Source organism: Leuresthes tenuis, unplaced genomic scaffold (assembly GCF_036924035.1).
Source record: "Leuresthes tenuis unplaced genomic scaffold, fLeuTen1.0.hap1 SCAF_17, whole genome shotgun sequence".
Classification (NCBI taxonomy): domain Eukaryota; kingdom Metazoa; phylum Chordata; class Actinopteri; order Atheriniformes; family Atherinopsidae; genus Leuresthes; species Leuresthes tenuis.
In genome coordinates this window covers 25,553,176-25,572,487 of record NW_027325371.1, presented here as the reverse complement: position 1 = coordinate 25,572,487, position 19,312 = coordinate 25,553,176, and the positions used below count along the sequence as shown (strand labels likewise).

Genomic DNA, 19,312 nt, shown 5'->3' with positions numbered 1-19,312 from the left:
GTTGTCTGACTGTTTGATTTGAATGTGTTGTGTAAGTGTCCTGTTGAATGTTACATGTTTGGGCTTTGACACGCTTCACTGTGGTTGTTAACTGTGTGGTGTGTCCTGAAATGTTATATGTTTGGGCTGTGTGACATGCTTAATGCTTGTCAGTAGCTACCCACTTATTCATATACTATCAAAGTATGTCCGGACTTCTTATGTTGTCAGTTCCCATCAAAAGCGGAAGCGGAGGTCTTCGGATGCAAGTGGGTGTGAATATCCCACCATACAAGTATGGTGGAGAGGAAGCTGTGAATGGCCGACCATAGTAAAAGGCGGGTGAGAGAAGGTGCGAATGCCTAACCATACATCATCAAAAGAGGGAGCGGAGGTGTTCCGCTGTAAGACGGTGTGAATGTCCGACCATAGATGGTAAAAAGCGGGTAAGAAAAGGTTAAATTACCCGACTGTACAACTGTACACAATCAAAAGAGGGAGCGGAGTTGTTCAGCTAAGAGAAGGTGTGAAAGTCCGACCTTGGTTTGTAAAAAGCGGGTAAGAAAAGGTTCGTATGCCCGAATATACACCATCAAAAGCGGAAGCGGAGGTGTTCGGCTGCAAGATATTGTGAACGTCCGACCAAAGTTTGTAAAAAGCAGTTAAGAAAAGGTTCGAATATCTAACCAAACATAATCAAAAGCGGGAGCAGAGCTGTTCGACTGGAAGTAGGTGTGAATGTCAGATCATAATTTTCAAAAAGCTGATGAGAAAGGGTGAGAATGCCCGACTATACATCATCAAATGCGGGAGCGGAGTTGTTCGGCTGTGAGTAGGTGTGAATCTCCGACCATAATTGCTGAAAAATGTGTTAGAATAGGTAAAAATGCCGGTCCATACATCATCAAAAGCGAGAGAGGTTGTGTTCGGCTGCAAGTAGGTGTGAATGTCCAGCCATAATTACTCACAAACGGGTAAGAAAAGGTAGTATTGCCAGACCATATATGATCAAAACAGGGAGCGGAGGTGGTTCAGCTGCAAGAAGGTTTGAATGTCCGACTAAAGTTCAAATATATTAAAGAAAGCGGGAGGAGAGGTCTTCGGATGAGAGTGGTTGAAAATTTCCAACCATAATGTATAAAATGCGGTGAAAAAAAAGGTGTGATAGAACACTAAAAGGTGGAGCGGAAGTGTTCGGCTGCAAGAAGGTGTGAATGTCCGACTATATTTGGTGAAAAGCAGGTGAAGCCAGGTCTGAATGCCCAACCTTACATCATCAAAAGCGAGATCAGAGGTGTTTGGCTGCAAGAAGGCCATAGTTTGCCAAAAGCGGGTAAGGTGCGAATGTCCGACTAAATATCAACAAAATTTGGGGCAGAGGTCTTCGGATGCAAGTGGGTGTGAATATCCAACCATACAAGTATGGTGGAGAGGAAGCTGTGAATAGCCGACCATAGTTTGGAAAAAGCGGGTAAGAAAAGGTTTGAATACCCGAACATACACCATCAAAAGAGGGAGCGGAGGTGTTCCGCTGTACGAAGGTGTGAATGTCCGACCATAGTTGGTAAAAAGCGGGTAAGAAAAGGTTAAAATACCCGACTGTACACAATCAATAGCGGGAGCGGAGTTGTTCGGCTACTAAAAGGTGTGAAAGTCCGACCCTGGTTTGTAAAAAGCGGGTAAGAAAAGGTTCGAATGCCCGAACATACACCAACAAAAGAGGGAGCGGAGGTGTTCGGCTGCAAGAAGGTGTGAACGTCCGACCAAAGTTTGTAAAAAAGCAGTTAAGAAAAGGTTCGAATATCTAACCAAACATAATCAAAAGCGGGAGCAGAGCTGTTCGACTGCAAGTAGGTGTGAATGTCAGAGAATAATTTGCAAAAAGCTGATGAGAAAGGGTGAGAAATCCCGACTATACACCATCAAATGCGGTAGCGGAGTTGTTCGGCTGTGAGTAGGTGTGATTCTCCAACCATAATTGCTGAAAAATGTGTTAGAAAAGGTAAGAATGCCGGTCCATACATCATCAAAAGCGGGAGAGGTGGTGTTCGGCTGCAAGTAGGTGTGAATGTCCATTAATAATTGCTTTAAAACATGAAAGAAAATTTTCGAATATCAAACCTTACATGATCATTAGCGGGAGAGGAGGTGTTCAGCTGCAAGAAGATGTGAATATCCACCCATAATTACTGAAAAATGGGTAGGAAAAGATGCGAATATCCAACCATAAATCATCAAAAGCAGGAGTGGAGTTGTTCAGCTACAAGAAGGTATGAAAGTCCAACCATGGTTTGTAAAAAGCGGGTAAGAGAAGGTTCGAATACCCGAATATATACCATCAAAAGCGGAAGTGGGGGTGTTCGGCTGCAAGAAGGTGTGAACGTCCGACCAAATATTGTAAAAAGCAGTTAAGAAAAGGTTTGAATATCCAACCGAACATAATCAAAAGCAGGAGCAGAGCTGTTCGACTGCAAGTAGGTGTGAATGTCAGATCATAATTGCTGAAAAATGTGATAGAAAAGACTAGAATGCCGGACAATACATCATCAAAAGCGGGAGAGGTGGTTTTTCGGCTGCAATAGGTGTGAATGTCCAGCCATAATTACTCACAAACGGGGGAAGAAAAGGTAGTATTTCCAGACCACACATGATCAAAACAGGGAATGGAGGTGGTTCAGCTGCAAGGTGTGAATGTCTGACTAAAGTTTGTAAAAACCGTGTAAGACAAGGGGCGAATGCCCGACAATGTATGATCAAAAGAGGGAGCGGAGGTTTTCGGCTGCAAGGTCTGAATGTCCAACCATAATTTGTAAAAATCGGGGAAGAAAAGGCTCGAAAGCCCGACTATACACCATCAAAAGCAGGAGCAGAGGTGTTCAGCTGCAAGCAGGTCTGAATGTCCGACCAATAATTACTGAAAAATGGGTAAGAAAAGGTGTGAATGCCAAATCATACATCATCAAAAGCAGGAGCGGATGTGTTCGGCTACAAGAAGGTTTGAATGTCCAACCATAGTAAGTAATAGGTGGGTAAGAAAAGGCTCGAATGCCCGACTATACACCATCAAAAGCGGAAGCGGAGGTGTTCGGCTGCAAGATATTGTGAACGTCCGACCAAAGTTTGTAAAAAGCAGTTAAGAAAAGGTTCGAATATCTAACCAAACATAATCAAAAGCGGGAGCAGAGCTGTTCGACTGCAAGTAGATGTGAATATCAGATCATAATTTGCAAAAAGCTGATGAGAAAGGGTGAGAATGCCCGACTATACACCATCAAATGCGGGAGCGGAGTTGTTCGGCTGTGAGTAGGTGTGAATCTCCGACCATAATTGCTGAAAAATGTGTTAGAAAAGGTAAGAATGCCGGTCCATACATCATCAAAAGCGAGAGAGGTTGTGTTCGGCTGCAAGTAGGTGTGAATGTCCAGCCATAATTACTCACAAACGGGTAAGAAAAGGTAGTATTGCCAGACCATATATGATCAAAACAGGGAGCGGAGGTGGTTCAGCTGCAAGAAGGTTTGAATGTCCGACTAAAGTTCAAATATATTAACAAAAGCGGGAGGAGAGGTCTTCGGATGAGAGTGGTTGAAAATTTCCAACCATAATGTATAAAATGCGGTGAAAAAAAGGTGTGATAGAACACTAAAAGGTGGAGCGGAAGTGTTCGGCTGCAAGAAGGTGTGAATGTCCGACTATATTTGGTGAAAAGCAGGTGAAGCAAGGTCTGAATGCCCAACCTTACATCATCAAAAGCAAGATCAGAGGTGTTTGGCTGCAAGAAGGCCATAGTTTGCCAAAAGCGGGTAAGGTGCGAATGTTCGACTAAATATCAACAAAATTTGGGGCGGAGGTCTTCGGATGCAAGTGGGTGTGAATGTCCGACTATATTTGGTGAAAAGCAGGTGAAGCAAGGTCTGAATGCCCAACCTTACATCATCAAAAGCGAGATCAGAGGTGTTTGGCTGCAAGAAGGCCATAGTTTGCCAAAAGCGGGTAAGGTGCGAATGACCGACTAAATATCAACAAAAGTGGGGGCGGAGGTCTTCGGATGCAGGTGGGTGTGAATATCCCACCATACAAGTATGGTGGAGAGGAAGCTGTGAATGGCCGACCATAGTAAAAGGCGGGTGAGAGAAGGTGCGAATGTCAAACCATACATAATCAAAACAGGGAGCGGAGGTGTTCTGCTGTAAGAAGGTGTGAATGTCCAACCGTAGTTGGTAAAAAGCGGGTAAGAAAAGGTTAAAATACCCGACTGTACACAATCAATAGCGGGAGCGGAGTTGTTCGGCTACAAGAAGGTGTGAAAGTCCGACCATGGTTTGTAAAAAGCGGGTAAGAAAAGGTGCGAATGCCCGACAATGTATGATCAAAAGAGGGAGTGGAGGTTTTCGGCTGCAAGAAGGTCTGAATGTCCAACCATAATTTGTAAAAACCGGGGAAGAAGAGGCTCGAAAGCCCGACTATACACCATCAAAAGTGGGAGCGGAGGTGTTCAGCTTCAAGACGGTCTGAAAGTCCATCAATAATTGCTAGAAAACATGAAAGAAAATTTTCGAATATCAAACTGCACATGATCATAAGCAGGAGAGGAGGTGTTCAGCTGCAAGAAGGTGTGAATGTCTACCCATAATTACTGAAAAATGGGTAAGAAAAGGTGCGAATGCCTAACCATACATCATCAAAAGAGGGAGCGGAGGTGTTCCGCTGTAAGACGGTGTGAATGTCCGACCATAGATGGTAAAAAGCGGGTAAGAAAAGGTTAAATTACCCGACTGTACACAATCAAAAGAGGGAGCGGAGTTGTTCAGCTAAGAGAAGGTGTGAAAGTCCGACCTTGGTTTGTAAAAAGCGGGTAAGAAAAGGTTCGTATGCCCGAATATACACCATCAAAAGCGGAAGCGGAGGTGTTCGGCTGCAAGATATTGTGAACGTCCGACCAAAGTTTGTAAAAAGCAGTTAAGAAAAGGTTCGAATATCTAACCAAACATAAGAATGAGTCTTTTCCGCTGTAGAATGCCCGACTATAGACCATCAAATGCGGGAGCGGAGGTGTTCGGCTCTGAGTAGGTGTGAATGTCCGACCATAATTGCTGAAGAATGTGTTAGAAAAGGTAAGAATGCTGGACCATACATCATCAAAAGCGGTAGAGGTGGTGTTCGGCTGCAAAAAGGTGTGACTGTTCGACTAAAGTTTGTAAAAAGTGGGTAAGACAAGGTGCGAATGCCTGACAATGTATGATTAAAAGCGGGAGCGGAGGTGTTCAGCTACAAGAAGGTCTACATGTCCATCAATAATATCTAGAAAACATGAAAGAAACTTTTCGAAAATCAAACCGCACATGATCATAAGTGGGATAGGAGGTGTTCAGCTGCAAGGTGTGAATGTCCACCCATAATTCCTGAAAAATGGGCAAAAAAAAGGTGTGAATGCCCAACCATACATCATCAAAAGCAGGAGTGGAAGTGTTCGGCTACAAGAAGGTGTGAACGTCCAACCAAAATATGTAAAAAGAAGTTAAGAAAAGGTTCGAATATCCAACCAAACATAATCAAAAGCGGGAGCAGAGCTGTTCGACTGCAAGTAGGTGTGAATGTCAGATCATAATTTGCAAAAAGCTGATGAGAAAGGGTGAGAATGCCCGACTATACATCATCAAATGCGGGAGCGGAGTTGTTCGGCTGTGAGTAGGTGTGAATCTCCGACCATAATTGCTGAAAATGTGTTAGAAAAGGTAAAAATGCCGGTCCATACATCATCAAAAGCGAGAGAGGTTGTGTTCGGCTGCAAGTAGGTGTGAATGTCCAGCCATAATTACTCACAAACGGGTAAGAAAAGGTAGTATTGCAAGACCATATATGATCAAAACAGGGAGCGGAGGTGGTTCAGCTGCAGGAAGGTTTGAATGTCAAACTTAAGTTCAAATATATTAACAAAAGTGGGAGGAGAGGTCTTCGGATGAAAGTGGTTGAAAATTTCCAACCATAATGTATAAAATGCGGTGAAAAAAAAGTGTGATAGAACACTAAAAGGTGGAGCGGAAGTGTTCGGCTGCAAGAAGGTGTGAATGTCCGACTATATTTGGTGAAAAGCAGGTGAAGCAAGGTCTGAATGCCCAACCTTACATAATCAAAAGCGAGATCAGAGGTGTTTGGCTGCAAGAAGGCCATAGTTTGTCAAAAGCGGGTAAGGTGCGAATGTCCGACTAAATATCAACAAAATTTGGGGCGGAGGTTTTCGGATGCAAGTGGGTGTGAATATCCCACCATACAAGTATGGTGGAGAGGAAGCTGTGAATAGCCGACCATAGTTTGGAAAAAGCGGGTAAGAAAAGGTTTGAATGCCCGAACATACACCATCAAAAGAGGGAGCGGAGGTGTTCCGCTGTACGGAGGTGTGAATGTCCGACCATACTTGGTAAAAAGCGGGTAAGAAAAGGTTAAAATACCCGACTGTACACAATCAATAGCGGGAGCGGATGTGTTCGGCTACAAGAAGGTGTGACATTCCGACCATGGTTTGTAAAAAGTGGGTAAGAAAAGGTGCGAATGTCCGACAATGTATGATCAAAAGAGAGAGCGGAGGTTTTCGGATACACGAAGGTTTGAATGTCCTACCATAGTTTGTAAATAGCGGGTAAGAAAAGGTTCGAATGCCCGACTATACACCATAAAAAGCGGGAGCGGAGGTGTTCCGCTGTAAGACGGTGTGAATGTCCGACCATAGTTGGTAAAAAGCGGGTAAGAAAAGGTTAAAATACCCGACTGTACACAATCAATAGCGGGAGCAGAGTTGTTCGGCTGCAAGAAGGTGTGAAAGTCCGACCATGGTTTGTAAAAAGCAGTTAAGAAAAGGTTCGAATATCCAAACCAAACATAATCAAAAGCGGGAGCAGAGCAGTTCGACTGCAAGTAGGTGTGAATGTCCAGCCATAATTACTCACAAACGGGGGAAGAAAAGGTAGTATTGCCAGACCATACATGATCAAAACAGGGAGCGGAGGTTCAGCTGCAAGGTGTGAATGTCTGACTATAGTTTGTAAAAAGCGGGTAAGACAAGGTGCGAATGCCCAACAATGTATGGTCAAAAGAGAGAGCGGAGGTGTTCGGCTGCAAGGTCTGAATGTCCAACCATAATTTGTAAAAACCGGGTAAGAAAAGGCTCGAAAGCCCGACTATACATCATCAAAAGCGGGAGCGGAGGTGTTCAGCTGCAAGAAGGTGTGAATGTTCGACTAAAGTTTGTAAAAAGCAGGTAAGACAAGGAGCGATGTCCCGACATTGTATGATCAAAAGCGGGAGCGGAGGTGTCCAGCTGTGAGTAGGTGTGAATGTCCGACCATAATTGCTGAAAAATGTGTTAGAAAAGGTAAGAATACTGGACCATACATCATCAAAAGCGGGAGAGGTGGTGTTCGGCTGCAAGAAGGTGTGAAAGTCCGACAGTGGTTTGTAAAAAGCGGGTAAAGAAAGGTTCGAATGCCCGAATATACATCATCAAAAGCGGAAGCGGAGGTGTTCGGATGCAAGAAGGTGTGAACGTCCGACCAAAGTTTGTAAAAAGCAGTGAAAAGCGAGAAAAAGCATTTCGTGAGTTCTGCATGATTTGGGATTTTGCTTATAAAATGCATTACTTCACTCAAACTATGTTAAAACTGATTTGCCCCTCATATTTACCATGTCTAGAAATATTTAAACAAAAAAACAACGTTGTACTTTGCAGTAAAAGAAAGAGCAAATCTAAAGTTTCAGGAATCCGAGTATAAGCCTGCTTTCATGAGTTCTGCACGATTTCGGATTTTGCTATAAAATGAATTGCTTTGCTCAAACCAAGTTAAAACTGCTTTGTCCTTCCATATTCATCAATGTCTAGATCGACTTCAACAAAGAAAAACATTGGACTTTGCAGTAGAAGAAGTTGAAATCCATCTACACATTGATAAATATGAAGGACAAAGCAGTTCCCACTTGCCCATAAGAAAATAAGCTTATTCTCGGATTCCTGATCCTTCAGTGTTGCTCTTTCTTCTACTGCAAAATACAATGTTGTTCTTTGTTGAAGTCGATCTAGACATTGATAAATATGAAGGAAAAAGCAGTTTTAACTTGGTTTGAGTGAATGAATTCATTTTATACATAAAATCCGAAATCGTGCAGAACTCATGAAAATAAGCTTATTCTCGGATTCCTAAAACTTTTGATTGGCTCTTTCTTTTACTGCAAAGTACAACGTTGTTTTTTTGTTTAAATCTATCGAGACATTGATAAATATGAAGGTAAAAGCCGTTTTAACATAGTTTGAGTGAAGGAATTGATTTTATAAATAAAATCCCAAATCATGCAGAACTCCTCAAAAGGGGCGTATGGCTTAATCACAAGTGTGGTTCTTTCTCATTCAGGGTAGTATGAGGAAGTTTATGCTTGAAATATATGTAGAAATGGGTACATATGAAGGACAAAGCAGTTTTAACTTAGTTTGAGTGAAGGAATTCATTTTATACATAAAATCCCAAATCATGCAGAACGTATGAAAGGAAGCTTATTCTCGGATTCATGATCCTTCAGTGTTGCTCTTTCTTCTACTGCAAAATACAATGTTGTTCTTTGTTGAAGTCGATCTAGACATTATTAAATATGAAGGAAAAAGCAGTTTTAACTTGGTTTGAGTGAATGAATTCATTTTATACATAAAATCCGAAATCGTGCAGAACACATGAAAATAAGCTTATTCTCGGATTCCTAAAACTTTTGATTTGCTCTTTCTTTTATTGCAAAGTACAACGTTGTTTTTTTGTTTAAATCTATCGAGACATTGATAAATATGAAGGTAAAAGCCGTTTTAACATAGTTTGAGTGAAGGAATTAATTTTATAGATAAAATCCCAAATCATGCAGAACTCCTCAAAAGGGAGGTATGGCTTAATCACAAGTGTGGCTCTTTCTCATTCAGGGTAATATGAGGAAGTTTATGCTTGAAATATATGTAGAAATGGGTACATATGAAGGACAAAGCAGTGTTAACTTAGTTTGCGTGAAGAAATTCATTTTATACATAAAATCCGAAATCGTGCAGAACTCATGAAAATAAGCTTATTCTCGGATTCCTAAAACTTTTGATTTGCACTTTCTTTTACTGCAAAGTACAACGTTGTTTTTTGTTGAAATCTATCTAGACATTGATAAATACCAGCCGAAACTCTGCTGCCGCTTTTGATAATTTATGGTTGGGCATTCTTACCTTTTCTTACCCGCTTTTTACAAATTATGATCTTACATTCACACCTACTTGCAGTCGAACACCTTCTCATCCACTTATGATCATGTGCGGTTGGGCTTTCGCACCTTTTCTTACCCATTTTTCAGTAATTATGGGTGGACATTCAGACCTTCTTGCACCCGAAAACCTCCGCTCCTCTTTTGATCATACATTGTCGGGCATTCACACCTTGTCTTACCCGCTTTTTACAAACTTTAGTCGGACATTCAAACCTTCTTGCAGCTGAACCACCTCCGCTCCCTGTTTTGATCATATATGGTCTGGCAATAGTACCTTTTCTTACCCGTTTGTGAGTAATTATGGCTGGACATTCACACCTTCTTGCAGCTGAACACCTCCTCTCCCGCTAATGATCATGTAAGGTTTGATATTCGAACATTTTCTTTCATGTTTTAAAGCAATTATTAATGGACATTCACACCTACTTGCAGCCGAACACCACCTCTCCCGCTTTTGATGATGTATGGACCGGCATTCTTACCTTTTCTAACACATTTTTCAGCAATTATGGTTGGAGAATCACACCTACTCACAGCCGAACAACTCCGCTACCGCATTTGATGGTGTATAGTCGGGATTTCTCACCCTTTCTCATCAGCTTTTTGCAAATTATTCTCTGACATTCACACCTACTTGCAGTCGAACAGCTCTGCTCCCGCTTTTGATTATGTTTGGTTAGATATTCGAACCTTTTCTTAACTGCTTTTTTACAAACTTTGGTCGGACGTTCACACCTTCTTGCAGCGGAACACCTACGCTTCCGGTTTTGATAGTGTATATTCGGGCATACGAACCTTTTCTTACCCGCTTTTTACAAACCATGGTTGGACTTTCACACCTTCTCTTAGCTGAACAACTCCGCTCCCTCTTTTGATTGTGTACAGTCGGGTATTTTAACCTTTTCTTACCCGCTTTTTACAAACTATGGTGGGACATTCAAACCTTCTTGTATCCGAAAACCTCCGCTCTCTCTTTTGATCATACATTGTCGGGCATTCGAACCTTTTCTTACCCGCTTTTTACAAACCAGGGTCAGACTTTCACACCTTTTAGTAGCCGAACACATCCGCTCCCGCTATTGATTGTGTACAGTCGGGTATTTTAACCTTTTCTTACCCGCTTTTTACCAACTATAGTCGGACATTCACACCTTCGTACAGCGGAACACCTCCGCTCCCTCTTTTGATGGTGTATGTTCGGGTATTCAAACCTTTTCTTACCCGCTTTTTCCAAACTATGGTCGGCTATTCACAGCTTCCTCTCCACCATACTTGTATGGTTGGATATTCACACCCACTTGCATCCGAAGACCTCTGCCCCAAATTTTGTTGATATTTAGTCGGACATTCGCACCTTACCCGCTTTTGGCAAACTATGGCCTTCTTGCAGCCAAACACCTCTAATCTCGCTTTTGATGATGTAAGGTTGGGCATTCAGACCTTGCTTCACCTGCTTTTCACCAAATATAGTCGGACATTCACACCTTCTTGCAGCCGAACACTTCCGCTCCACCTTTTAGTGTTCTATCACACCTTTTTTTCACCGCATTTTATACATTATGGTCGGAAATTTTCAACCACTCTCATCCGAAGACCTCTCCTCCCGCTTTCTTTAATATATTTGAACTTTAGTCGGACATTCAAACCTTCTTGCAGCTGAACCACCTCCGCTCCATGTTTTGATCATATATGGTCTGGCAATACTACCTTTTCTTATCCGTTTGTGAGTAATTATGGCTGGACATTCACATCTACTTGCAGCCGAACACAACCTCTCTCGCTTTTGATGATGTATGGACCGGCATTTTTACCTTTTCTAACACATTTTTCAGCAATTATGGTCGGAGATTCACACCTACTCACAGCCGAACAACTCCGCTCCCGCATTTGATGATGTATAGTCGGGCATTCTCACCCTTTCTCATCAGCTTTTTGCAAATTATGATCTGACATTCACACCTACTTGCAGTCGAAAAGCTCTGCTCCCGCTTTTGATTATGTATGGTTGGATATTCGAACCTTTTCTTAACTGCTTTTTACATATTTTGGTTGGACGTTCACACCTTCTTGTAGCCGAACACTTCCACTCCTGCTTTTGATGATGTATGGTTGGGCATTCACACCTTTTTTTTGCCCATTTTTCAGGAATTATGGGTGGACATTCACACCTTGCAGCTGAACACCTCCTATCCCACTTATGATCATGTGCGGTTTGATTTTCGAAAAGTTTCTTTCATGTTTTCTAGCAATTATTGATGGACATGTAGACCTTCTTGCAGCTGAACACCTCCGCTCCCGCTTTTGATCATACATTGTCAGGCATTCGCACCTTGTCTTACCCACTTTTTACAAACTTTAGTCGAACAGTCACACCTACTTGCAGCCGAACACAACCTCTCTCGCTTTTGATGATGTATGGACCGACATTCTTACCTTTTCTAACACATTTTTCAGCAATTATGGTCGGAGATTCACACCTACTCACAGCCGAACAACTCCGCTCCCGCATTTGATGATGTATAGTCGGGCATTCTCACCCTTTCTCATCAGCTTTTTGCAAATTATGATCTGACATTCACACCTACTTGCAGTCGAAAAGCTCTGCTCCCGCTTTTGATTATGTATGGTTGGAATTTCGAACCTTTTCTTAACTGCTATTTACAAACTTTGGTTGGACGTTCACACCTTCTTGTAGCCGAACACATGCACTCCTGCTTTTGATGATGTATGGTTGGGCATTCGCACCTTTTTTTTACCCATTTTTCAGGTATTATGGGTGGACATTCACACCTTCTTGCAGCTGAACACCTCCTCTCCCACTTATGATCATGTGTGGTTTGATTTTCGAAAATTTTCTTTCATGTTTTCTAGCAATTATTGATGGACATTTAGACCTTCTTGCAGCTGAACACCACCTCTCCCGATTTTGATGATGTATGGACCGGCATTTTTACCTTTTCTAACACATTTTTCAGCAATTATGGTTGGAGATTCACAACTACTCACAGCCAAATAACTCCGCTACCGCATTTGATGGTGTATAGTCGGGCATTCTCACCCTTTCTCATCAGCTTTTTGCAAATTATGATCTGACATTCACACCTACTTCCAGTCGAACAGCTCTGCTCCCGCTTTTGATTATGTTTGGTTAGATATTTTAACCTTTTCTTAACTGCTTTTTACAAACTTTGGTCGGACGTTCACAATATCTTGCAGCCGAACACCTCCGCTTCCGCTTTTGATGGTGTATATTCGGGCATACGAACCTTTTCTTACCCGCTTTTTACAAACCAAGGTCGGACTTTCACACCTTCTCTTAGCTGAACAACTCCGCTCCCTCTTTTGATTGTGTACAGTCGGGTAATTTAACCTTTTCTTACCCGCTTTTTACCATCTATGGTCGGACATTCACACCGTCTTACAGCGGAACACCTCCGCTCCCTCTTTTGATGATGTATGGTTAGGCATTCGCACCTTTTCTTACCCATTTTTCAGTAATTATGGGTAGACATTCACACCTTCTTGCAGCTGAACACCTCCTCTCCCGCTTATGATCATGTGCAGTTTGATATTCGAAAATTTTCTTTCATGTTTTCTAGCAATTATTGATGGACATTCAGACCGTCTTGCAGCTGAACACCTCCGCTCCCACTTTTGATGGTGTATAGTCGGGCTTTCGAGCCTTTTCTTCCCCGGTTTTTACAAATTATGGTTGGACATTCAGACCTTCTTGCAGCCGAGAACCTCCACTCCCTCTTTTGATCATACATTGTCGGGCATTCGCACCTTTTCTTACCCACTTTTTACAAACCATGGTCGGACTTTCACACCTTTTAGGAGCCGAACAACTCCGCTCCCGCTATTGATTGTGTACAGTCGGGTATTTTAACCTTTTCTTACCCGCTTTTTACCAACTATGGTTGGACATTCACACCTTCTTACAGCAGAACACCTCCGCTCCCTGTTTTGATTATGTATGGTTTGACATTCGCACCTTCTCTCACTCGCCTTTTACTATGGTCGGCCATTCACAGCTTCCTCTCCACCATACTTGTATGGTGGGATATTCACACCCACCTGCATCCGAAGACCTCCGCCCCCACTTTTATTGATATTTAGTCGGTCATTCGCACCTTACCCGCTTTTGGCAAACTATGGCCTTCTTGCAGCCAAACACCTCTGATCTCGCTTTTGATGATGTAAGGTTGGGCATTCAGACCTTGCTTCACCTGCTTTTCACCAAATATAGTCGGACATTAACACCTTCTTGCAGCCGAACACTTCCGCTCCACCTTTTAGTGTTCTATCACACCTTTTTTTCACCGCATTTTATACATTATGGTTGGAAATCTTCAACCACTCTCATCCGAAGACCTCTCCTCCCGCTTTTGTTAATATATTTGAACTTTAGTCGGACATTCAAACCTTCCTGCAGCTTAACCATCTCCGCTCCCTGTTTTGATCATATATGGTCTGGCAATACTACCTTTTCTTACCCGTTTGTGAGTAATTATGGCTGGACATTCACACCTACTTGCAGCCGAACACAACCTCTCTCGCTTTTGATGATGTATGGACCGGCATTCTTACCTTTTCTAACACATTTTTCAGCAATTATGGTCGGAGATTCACACCTACTCACAGCCGAACAACTCCGCTCCCGCATTTGATGGTGTATAGTCGGGCATTCTCACCCTTTCTCATCAGCTTTTTGCAAATTATGATCTGACATTCACACCTACTTGCAGTCGAACAGCTCTGCTCCCGCTTTTGATTATGTATGGTTGGATATTCGAACCTTTTCTTAACTGCTTTTTACAAACTTTGGTTGGACGTTCACACCTTCTTGTAGCCGAACACATGCACTCCTGCTTTTGATGATGTATGGTTGGGCATTCGCACCTTTTTTTTACCCATTTTTCAGGTATTATGGGTGGACATTCACCCCTTCTTGCAGCTGAACACCTCCTCTCCCACTTATGATCATGTGTGGTTTGATTTTTGAAAATTTTCTTTCATGTTTTCTAGCAATTATTGATGGACATTTAGACCTTCTTGCAGCTGAACACCACCTCTCCCGATTTTGATTATGTATGGACCGGCATTTTTACCTTTTCTAACACATTTTTCAGCAATTATGGTTGGAGATTCACACCTACTCACAGCCAAACAACTCCGCTACCGCATTTTATGGTGTATAGTCGGGCATTCTCACCCTTTCTCATCAGCTTTTTGCAAATTATGATCTGACATTCACACCTACTTGCAGTCGAAAAGCTCTGCTCCCGCTTTTGATTATGTATGGTTGGATATTCGAACCTTTTCTTAACTGCTTTTTACAAACTTTGGTTGGACGTTCACACCTTCTTGTAGCCGAACACATGCACTCCTGCTTTTGATGATGTATGGTTGGGCATTCGCACCTTTTTTTTACCCATTTTTTAGGTATTATGGGTGGACATTCACACCTTCTTGCAGCTGAACACCTCCTCTCCCACTTATGATCATGTGTGGTTTGATTTTCGAAAATGTTCTTTCATGTTTTCTAGCAATTATTGATGGACATTTAGACCTTCTTGCAGCTGAACACCACCTCTCCCGATTTTGATTATGTATGGACCGGCATTTTTACCTTTTCTAACACATTTTTCAGCAATTATGGTTGGAGATTCACACCTACTCACAGCCCAACAACTCCGCTACCGCATTTGATGGTGTATAGTCGGGCATTCTCACCCTTTCTCATCAGCTTTTTGCAAATTATGATCTGACATTCACACCTACTTCCAGTCGAACAGCTCTGCTCCCGCTTTTGATTATGTTTGGTTAGATATTCGAACCTTTTCTTAACTGCTTTTTACAAACTTTGGTCGGACGTTCACAATATCTTGCAGCCGAACACCTCCGCTTCCGCTTTTGTTGGTGTATATTCGGGCATACGAACCTTTTCTTACCTGCTTTTTACAAACCAAGGTCGGACTTTCACACCTTCTGTTAGCTGAACAACTCCGCTCCCTCTTTTGATTGTGTACAGTCGGGTAATTTAACCTTTTCTTACCCGCTTTTTACCATCTATGGTCGGACATTCACACCGTCTTACAGCGGAACACCTCCGCTCCCTCTTTTGATGATGTATGGTTAGGCATTCGCACCTTTTCTTACCCATTTTTCAGTAATTATGGGTAGACATTCACACCTTCTTGCAGCTGAACACCTCCTCTCCCGCTTATGATCATGTGCAGTTTGATATTCGAAAATTTTCTTTCATGTTTTCTAGCAATTATTGATGGACATTCAGACCGTCTTGCAGCTGAACACCTCCGCTCCCACTTTTGATGGTGTATAGTCGGGCTTTCGAGCCTTTTCTTCCCCGGTTTTTACAAATTATGGTTGGACATTCAGACCTTCTTGCAGCCGAAAACCTCCACTCCCTCTTTTGATCATACATTGTCGGGCATTCGCACCTTTTCTTACCCGCTTTTTACAAACCATGGTCGGACTTTCACACCTTTTAGTAGCCGAACAACTCCGCTCCCGCTATTGATTGTGTACAGTCGGGTATTTTAACCTTTTCTTACCCGCTTTTTACCAACTATGGTTGGACATTCACACCTTCTTACAGCAGAACACCTCCGCTCCCTGTTTTGATTATGTATGGTTTGACATTCGCACCTTCTCTCAACCGCCTTTTACTATGGTCGGCCATTCACAGCTTCCTCTCCACCATACTTGTATGGTGGGATATTCACACCCACTTGCATCCGAAGACCTCCGCCCCCACTTTTGTTGATATTTAGTCGGTCATTCACACCTTACCCGCTTTTGGCAAACTATGGCCTTCTTGCAGCCAAACACCTCTGATCTCGCTTTTGATGATGTAAGGTTGGGCATTCAGACCTTGCTTCACCTGCTTTTCACCAAATATAGTCGGACATTCACACCTTCTTGCAGCCGAACACTTCCGCTTTTAGTGTTCTATGAGGCATTCACATATTTTTTTTCACTGTATTTTATAGATTATGGTTGGAAATTCTCACCCACTCTCATCCGAAGACCTCTCCTCCCGCTTTTGTTAATATATAGTCGGGCATTCGAACCTTTTCTTACCCGCTTTTTACAAATTATGGTCGAACATTCACTCCTACTTGCAGCTGAATACTTCCGCTCCACCTTTTAGGTATGTATGGTTGGCATTTGCACCTCTTTTTATACTGATTGCTGAAGATTAAGTTGTTCTTTCTCAAACTACAAATTTTTTTTAATTGTTGAAACTTGATTTGAAGTGGATAAATAAGGAGGACAAACAGTTTTAAGTCAGGCTGATAGAAGGAATTAATTTTATAGCAAAATCTGTATTTCGTCATATGTCGAGAGATGCTTATTGCTGAAGAAGTTCTTTCTCATTCTACAAAGTACAACGTTGTTTATCGTTGAAACTTGATTAGACATGAATAAATATGAAGGACAAAGCAGTCTTAACTTGGTTTGTGTTAATGAATTCTTTTTATAGGAGAATCCGAATTCGTGCATAACTCATAAAATAGAGCTTATTTTCGGATTCCTGAAGAATGAGTCTGGTTCTTTCTCATAATACAAAGTTTGTTGTTTATTGTTGAAACTTCATCAGAAGTGAGGAAATAAATGAATGCCTATCAACAAATGTGGGATCTAAACTCTAGTGCTTCCTCTAAAATAATTTCCTTTCTCAATTTAGAAATGTGTGTGTGTAAGTCACAACACCCGTGACACCAAAACGGCTTTCTTTTCTCTACACTCTGCACTATGAGCACACACACCAAATAAGAAAGGCTTTTTTCTCTCTTTTCTACATTATGGACTGTGGGGACACAAAACCGCTCTCTCTCTTTTTTTTTTTTTATCGTGTGCCAGGGCGTTGTCTCACGTATTAGATTATGCTTAAGATACGAATGGGTTTATCAGTCACATCAGAATCCATACATACTGATCCTCCCGTAATAAAATGGTCGGATCTTATCAAACACACTTTGTTTCTTGTGACAATCAAGTCAGCGAAACAGCGTATACACGTCAAGACACTGAATCAAGTTTGCCACAAGAACTCATAAGTTTGGCAGTATTGCTCTGCCGTCAGCAATCATACACCCATTTTATTTTCGTGAGACATGTGCAAACACCTGTTCATCTACTGTTCTATCACTATGAATTAATGATCTATTATCAATAAGGATACTTCTACAACTACTATCAAAGTATGTCCGGACTTCTTATGTTGTCAGTTGCTATATATGAATAAGTGGGTAGCTACTGACAAGCATTAAGCATGTCACACAGCCCAAACATATAACATTTCAGGACACACCACACAGTTAACAACCACAGTGAAGTGTCAAAGCCCAAACATGTAACATTCAACAGGACACTTACACAACACATTCAAATCAAACAGTCAGACAACATACAAGAACATATACCCCAGCCGGCATTGCTCCCTGCCTATTTTCTTACAGCACACTATGTGTGCGCACACCTTTATTCACAAACTCTTCAACTTATACTCTTTTACCGAAGCTGCTACAGCTCGATTGGCCGAATACCCTTTGATCCTATTTCGGTGAATTTGACATCTGCCTTACATATAACAGATTAGCGGTTTAGCAGTTTTAATTTAGTTTGAGTGAAGGAATTCATTTCATAGCAAAATCCGAAATCGTGAAGAACTCATGAAAGTAAGCTTATTCTCGGATTCCTGAAACTTTAGATTTGCTCTTTCTTTTACTGCAAAGTACAACGTTGTTTTTTTTTTATTTAAATCTTTCTAGACATGGTAAATATTAAGGACAAAGCAGTTTTCACATAGTTTGAGTGAAGGAATTCATTTTATAGATAAAATCCCAAGAGTCTGCTGAGAAAAGAGAGTGAATGCGAAGTAGACTTTAACACGGCTATGGGAGCGAGCCGAGTGTGGGCTAACCGGGAGAATTGCTTGAAAGAAACGCGACACCGAATGAGCGATCAGAACAAAGCCTCAATACGGGATTCTCGTGGTGTTTTTGTTGCTGCCTTGTCTTTTGCACAGAGTAAAAGACAAGGCAGCCATCGAATAGGGCCCGATTGTTCCTAGTTGGTCAGCCGAGGAGCAAGGGGGGGGGGAAGCAAGCGTCTCAACCAAGCAAAGCTCACCATGGGGAAGGTGGCTATGCCAACTAGCCTGATGCCCTGCTCCCGCAGTGACGGATAATCGTACTCTGGTTTCTCTTCATAACGTACAAGTCTTTCGCCTTTTACTAAAGATTTCTGTGGAGAGCAGCACTAATGAGTTGTTTCTATTTTTGGCAGGCTTTACCTTTGCGGGTGAAGCCCTTTCTGTCTGTGCAAAAGAAATCTTCTTACTGTGCAGAGTGACTTCTCTGAGTAGAGTCGCCTTACTTGTTGCGACTGTGCCGATGTTCGAAGCTGGAGTGCAAAGTTGTTGCTTGAATGGTGCTTGCTGGAGCGTGCGGGAGTGCAAAGTTATACCATTTAAAAGGGCTGAAGAGTGCTCAGTGCAGTGGTTGGGCGACACTCTGGCCACCTTGAAAACCGAGGTTACATCCACTACCAGGGGCAGCCCAAGTTCTGCCGCAAGTGTGGTGAGCATGGGCACCTGGTTGAGGCTTGTACCAAGGTGTTATGTGGGAAGAGCAGAGAAATTGGGCAAACTTTTGGAGAGTGTCCAAATGGCAGGAAATGTAATCTCTGTGGAGAATTAAATCACCTCTTCAGAGATTGCCCTAAATCTTTTGCCAACAAATTAAAGACGGTAAAGCCACAGTCAAGCCAACAAAGAGAAGGACCAAAGGTGGCAGTTGGTGAACAAAGTGAAGAGGTTGACCCAATAAATTCAAACTTCCCGCCAAAAGCTTGGATTGGAAGTGAGGAGCAAAAAGGGGAGGGGCCTGTAGAGGCCTCACCACTCAGTGTTGAAGTCTGTGAGAATTCACAGGCAGAGGGTGGAGCTACGCTAAATGAGGAGGAAGAGCAGACAGGTGAGTCTAGTGAAGATACTCACCTCCCCGAAGGTCAACAGCCGAAGAGG

At 42.3% G+C, this 19,312-nt stretch overlaps 1 non-coding gene across 1 annotated transcript; it reads left to right on the top strand.

The window, feature by feature from the left end:
- Positions 1-18,477: 18,477 nt before the first annotated feature.
- On the top strand, positions 18,478-18,591 carry LOC140274227 (U5 spliceosomal RNA). Its single transcript, XR_011908200.1, has one exon. It is a non-coding gene; the product is annotated as a U5 spliceosomal RNA (small nuclear RNA).
- Positions 18,592-19,312: the final 721 nt, after the last annotated feature.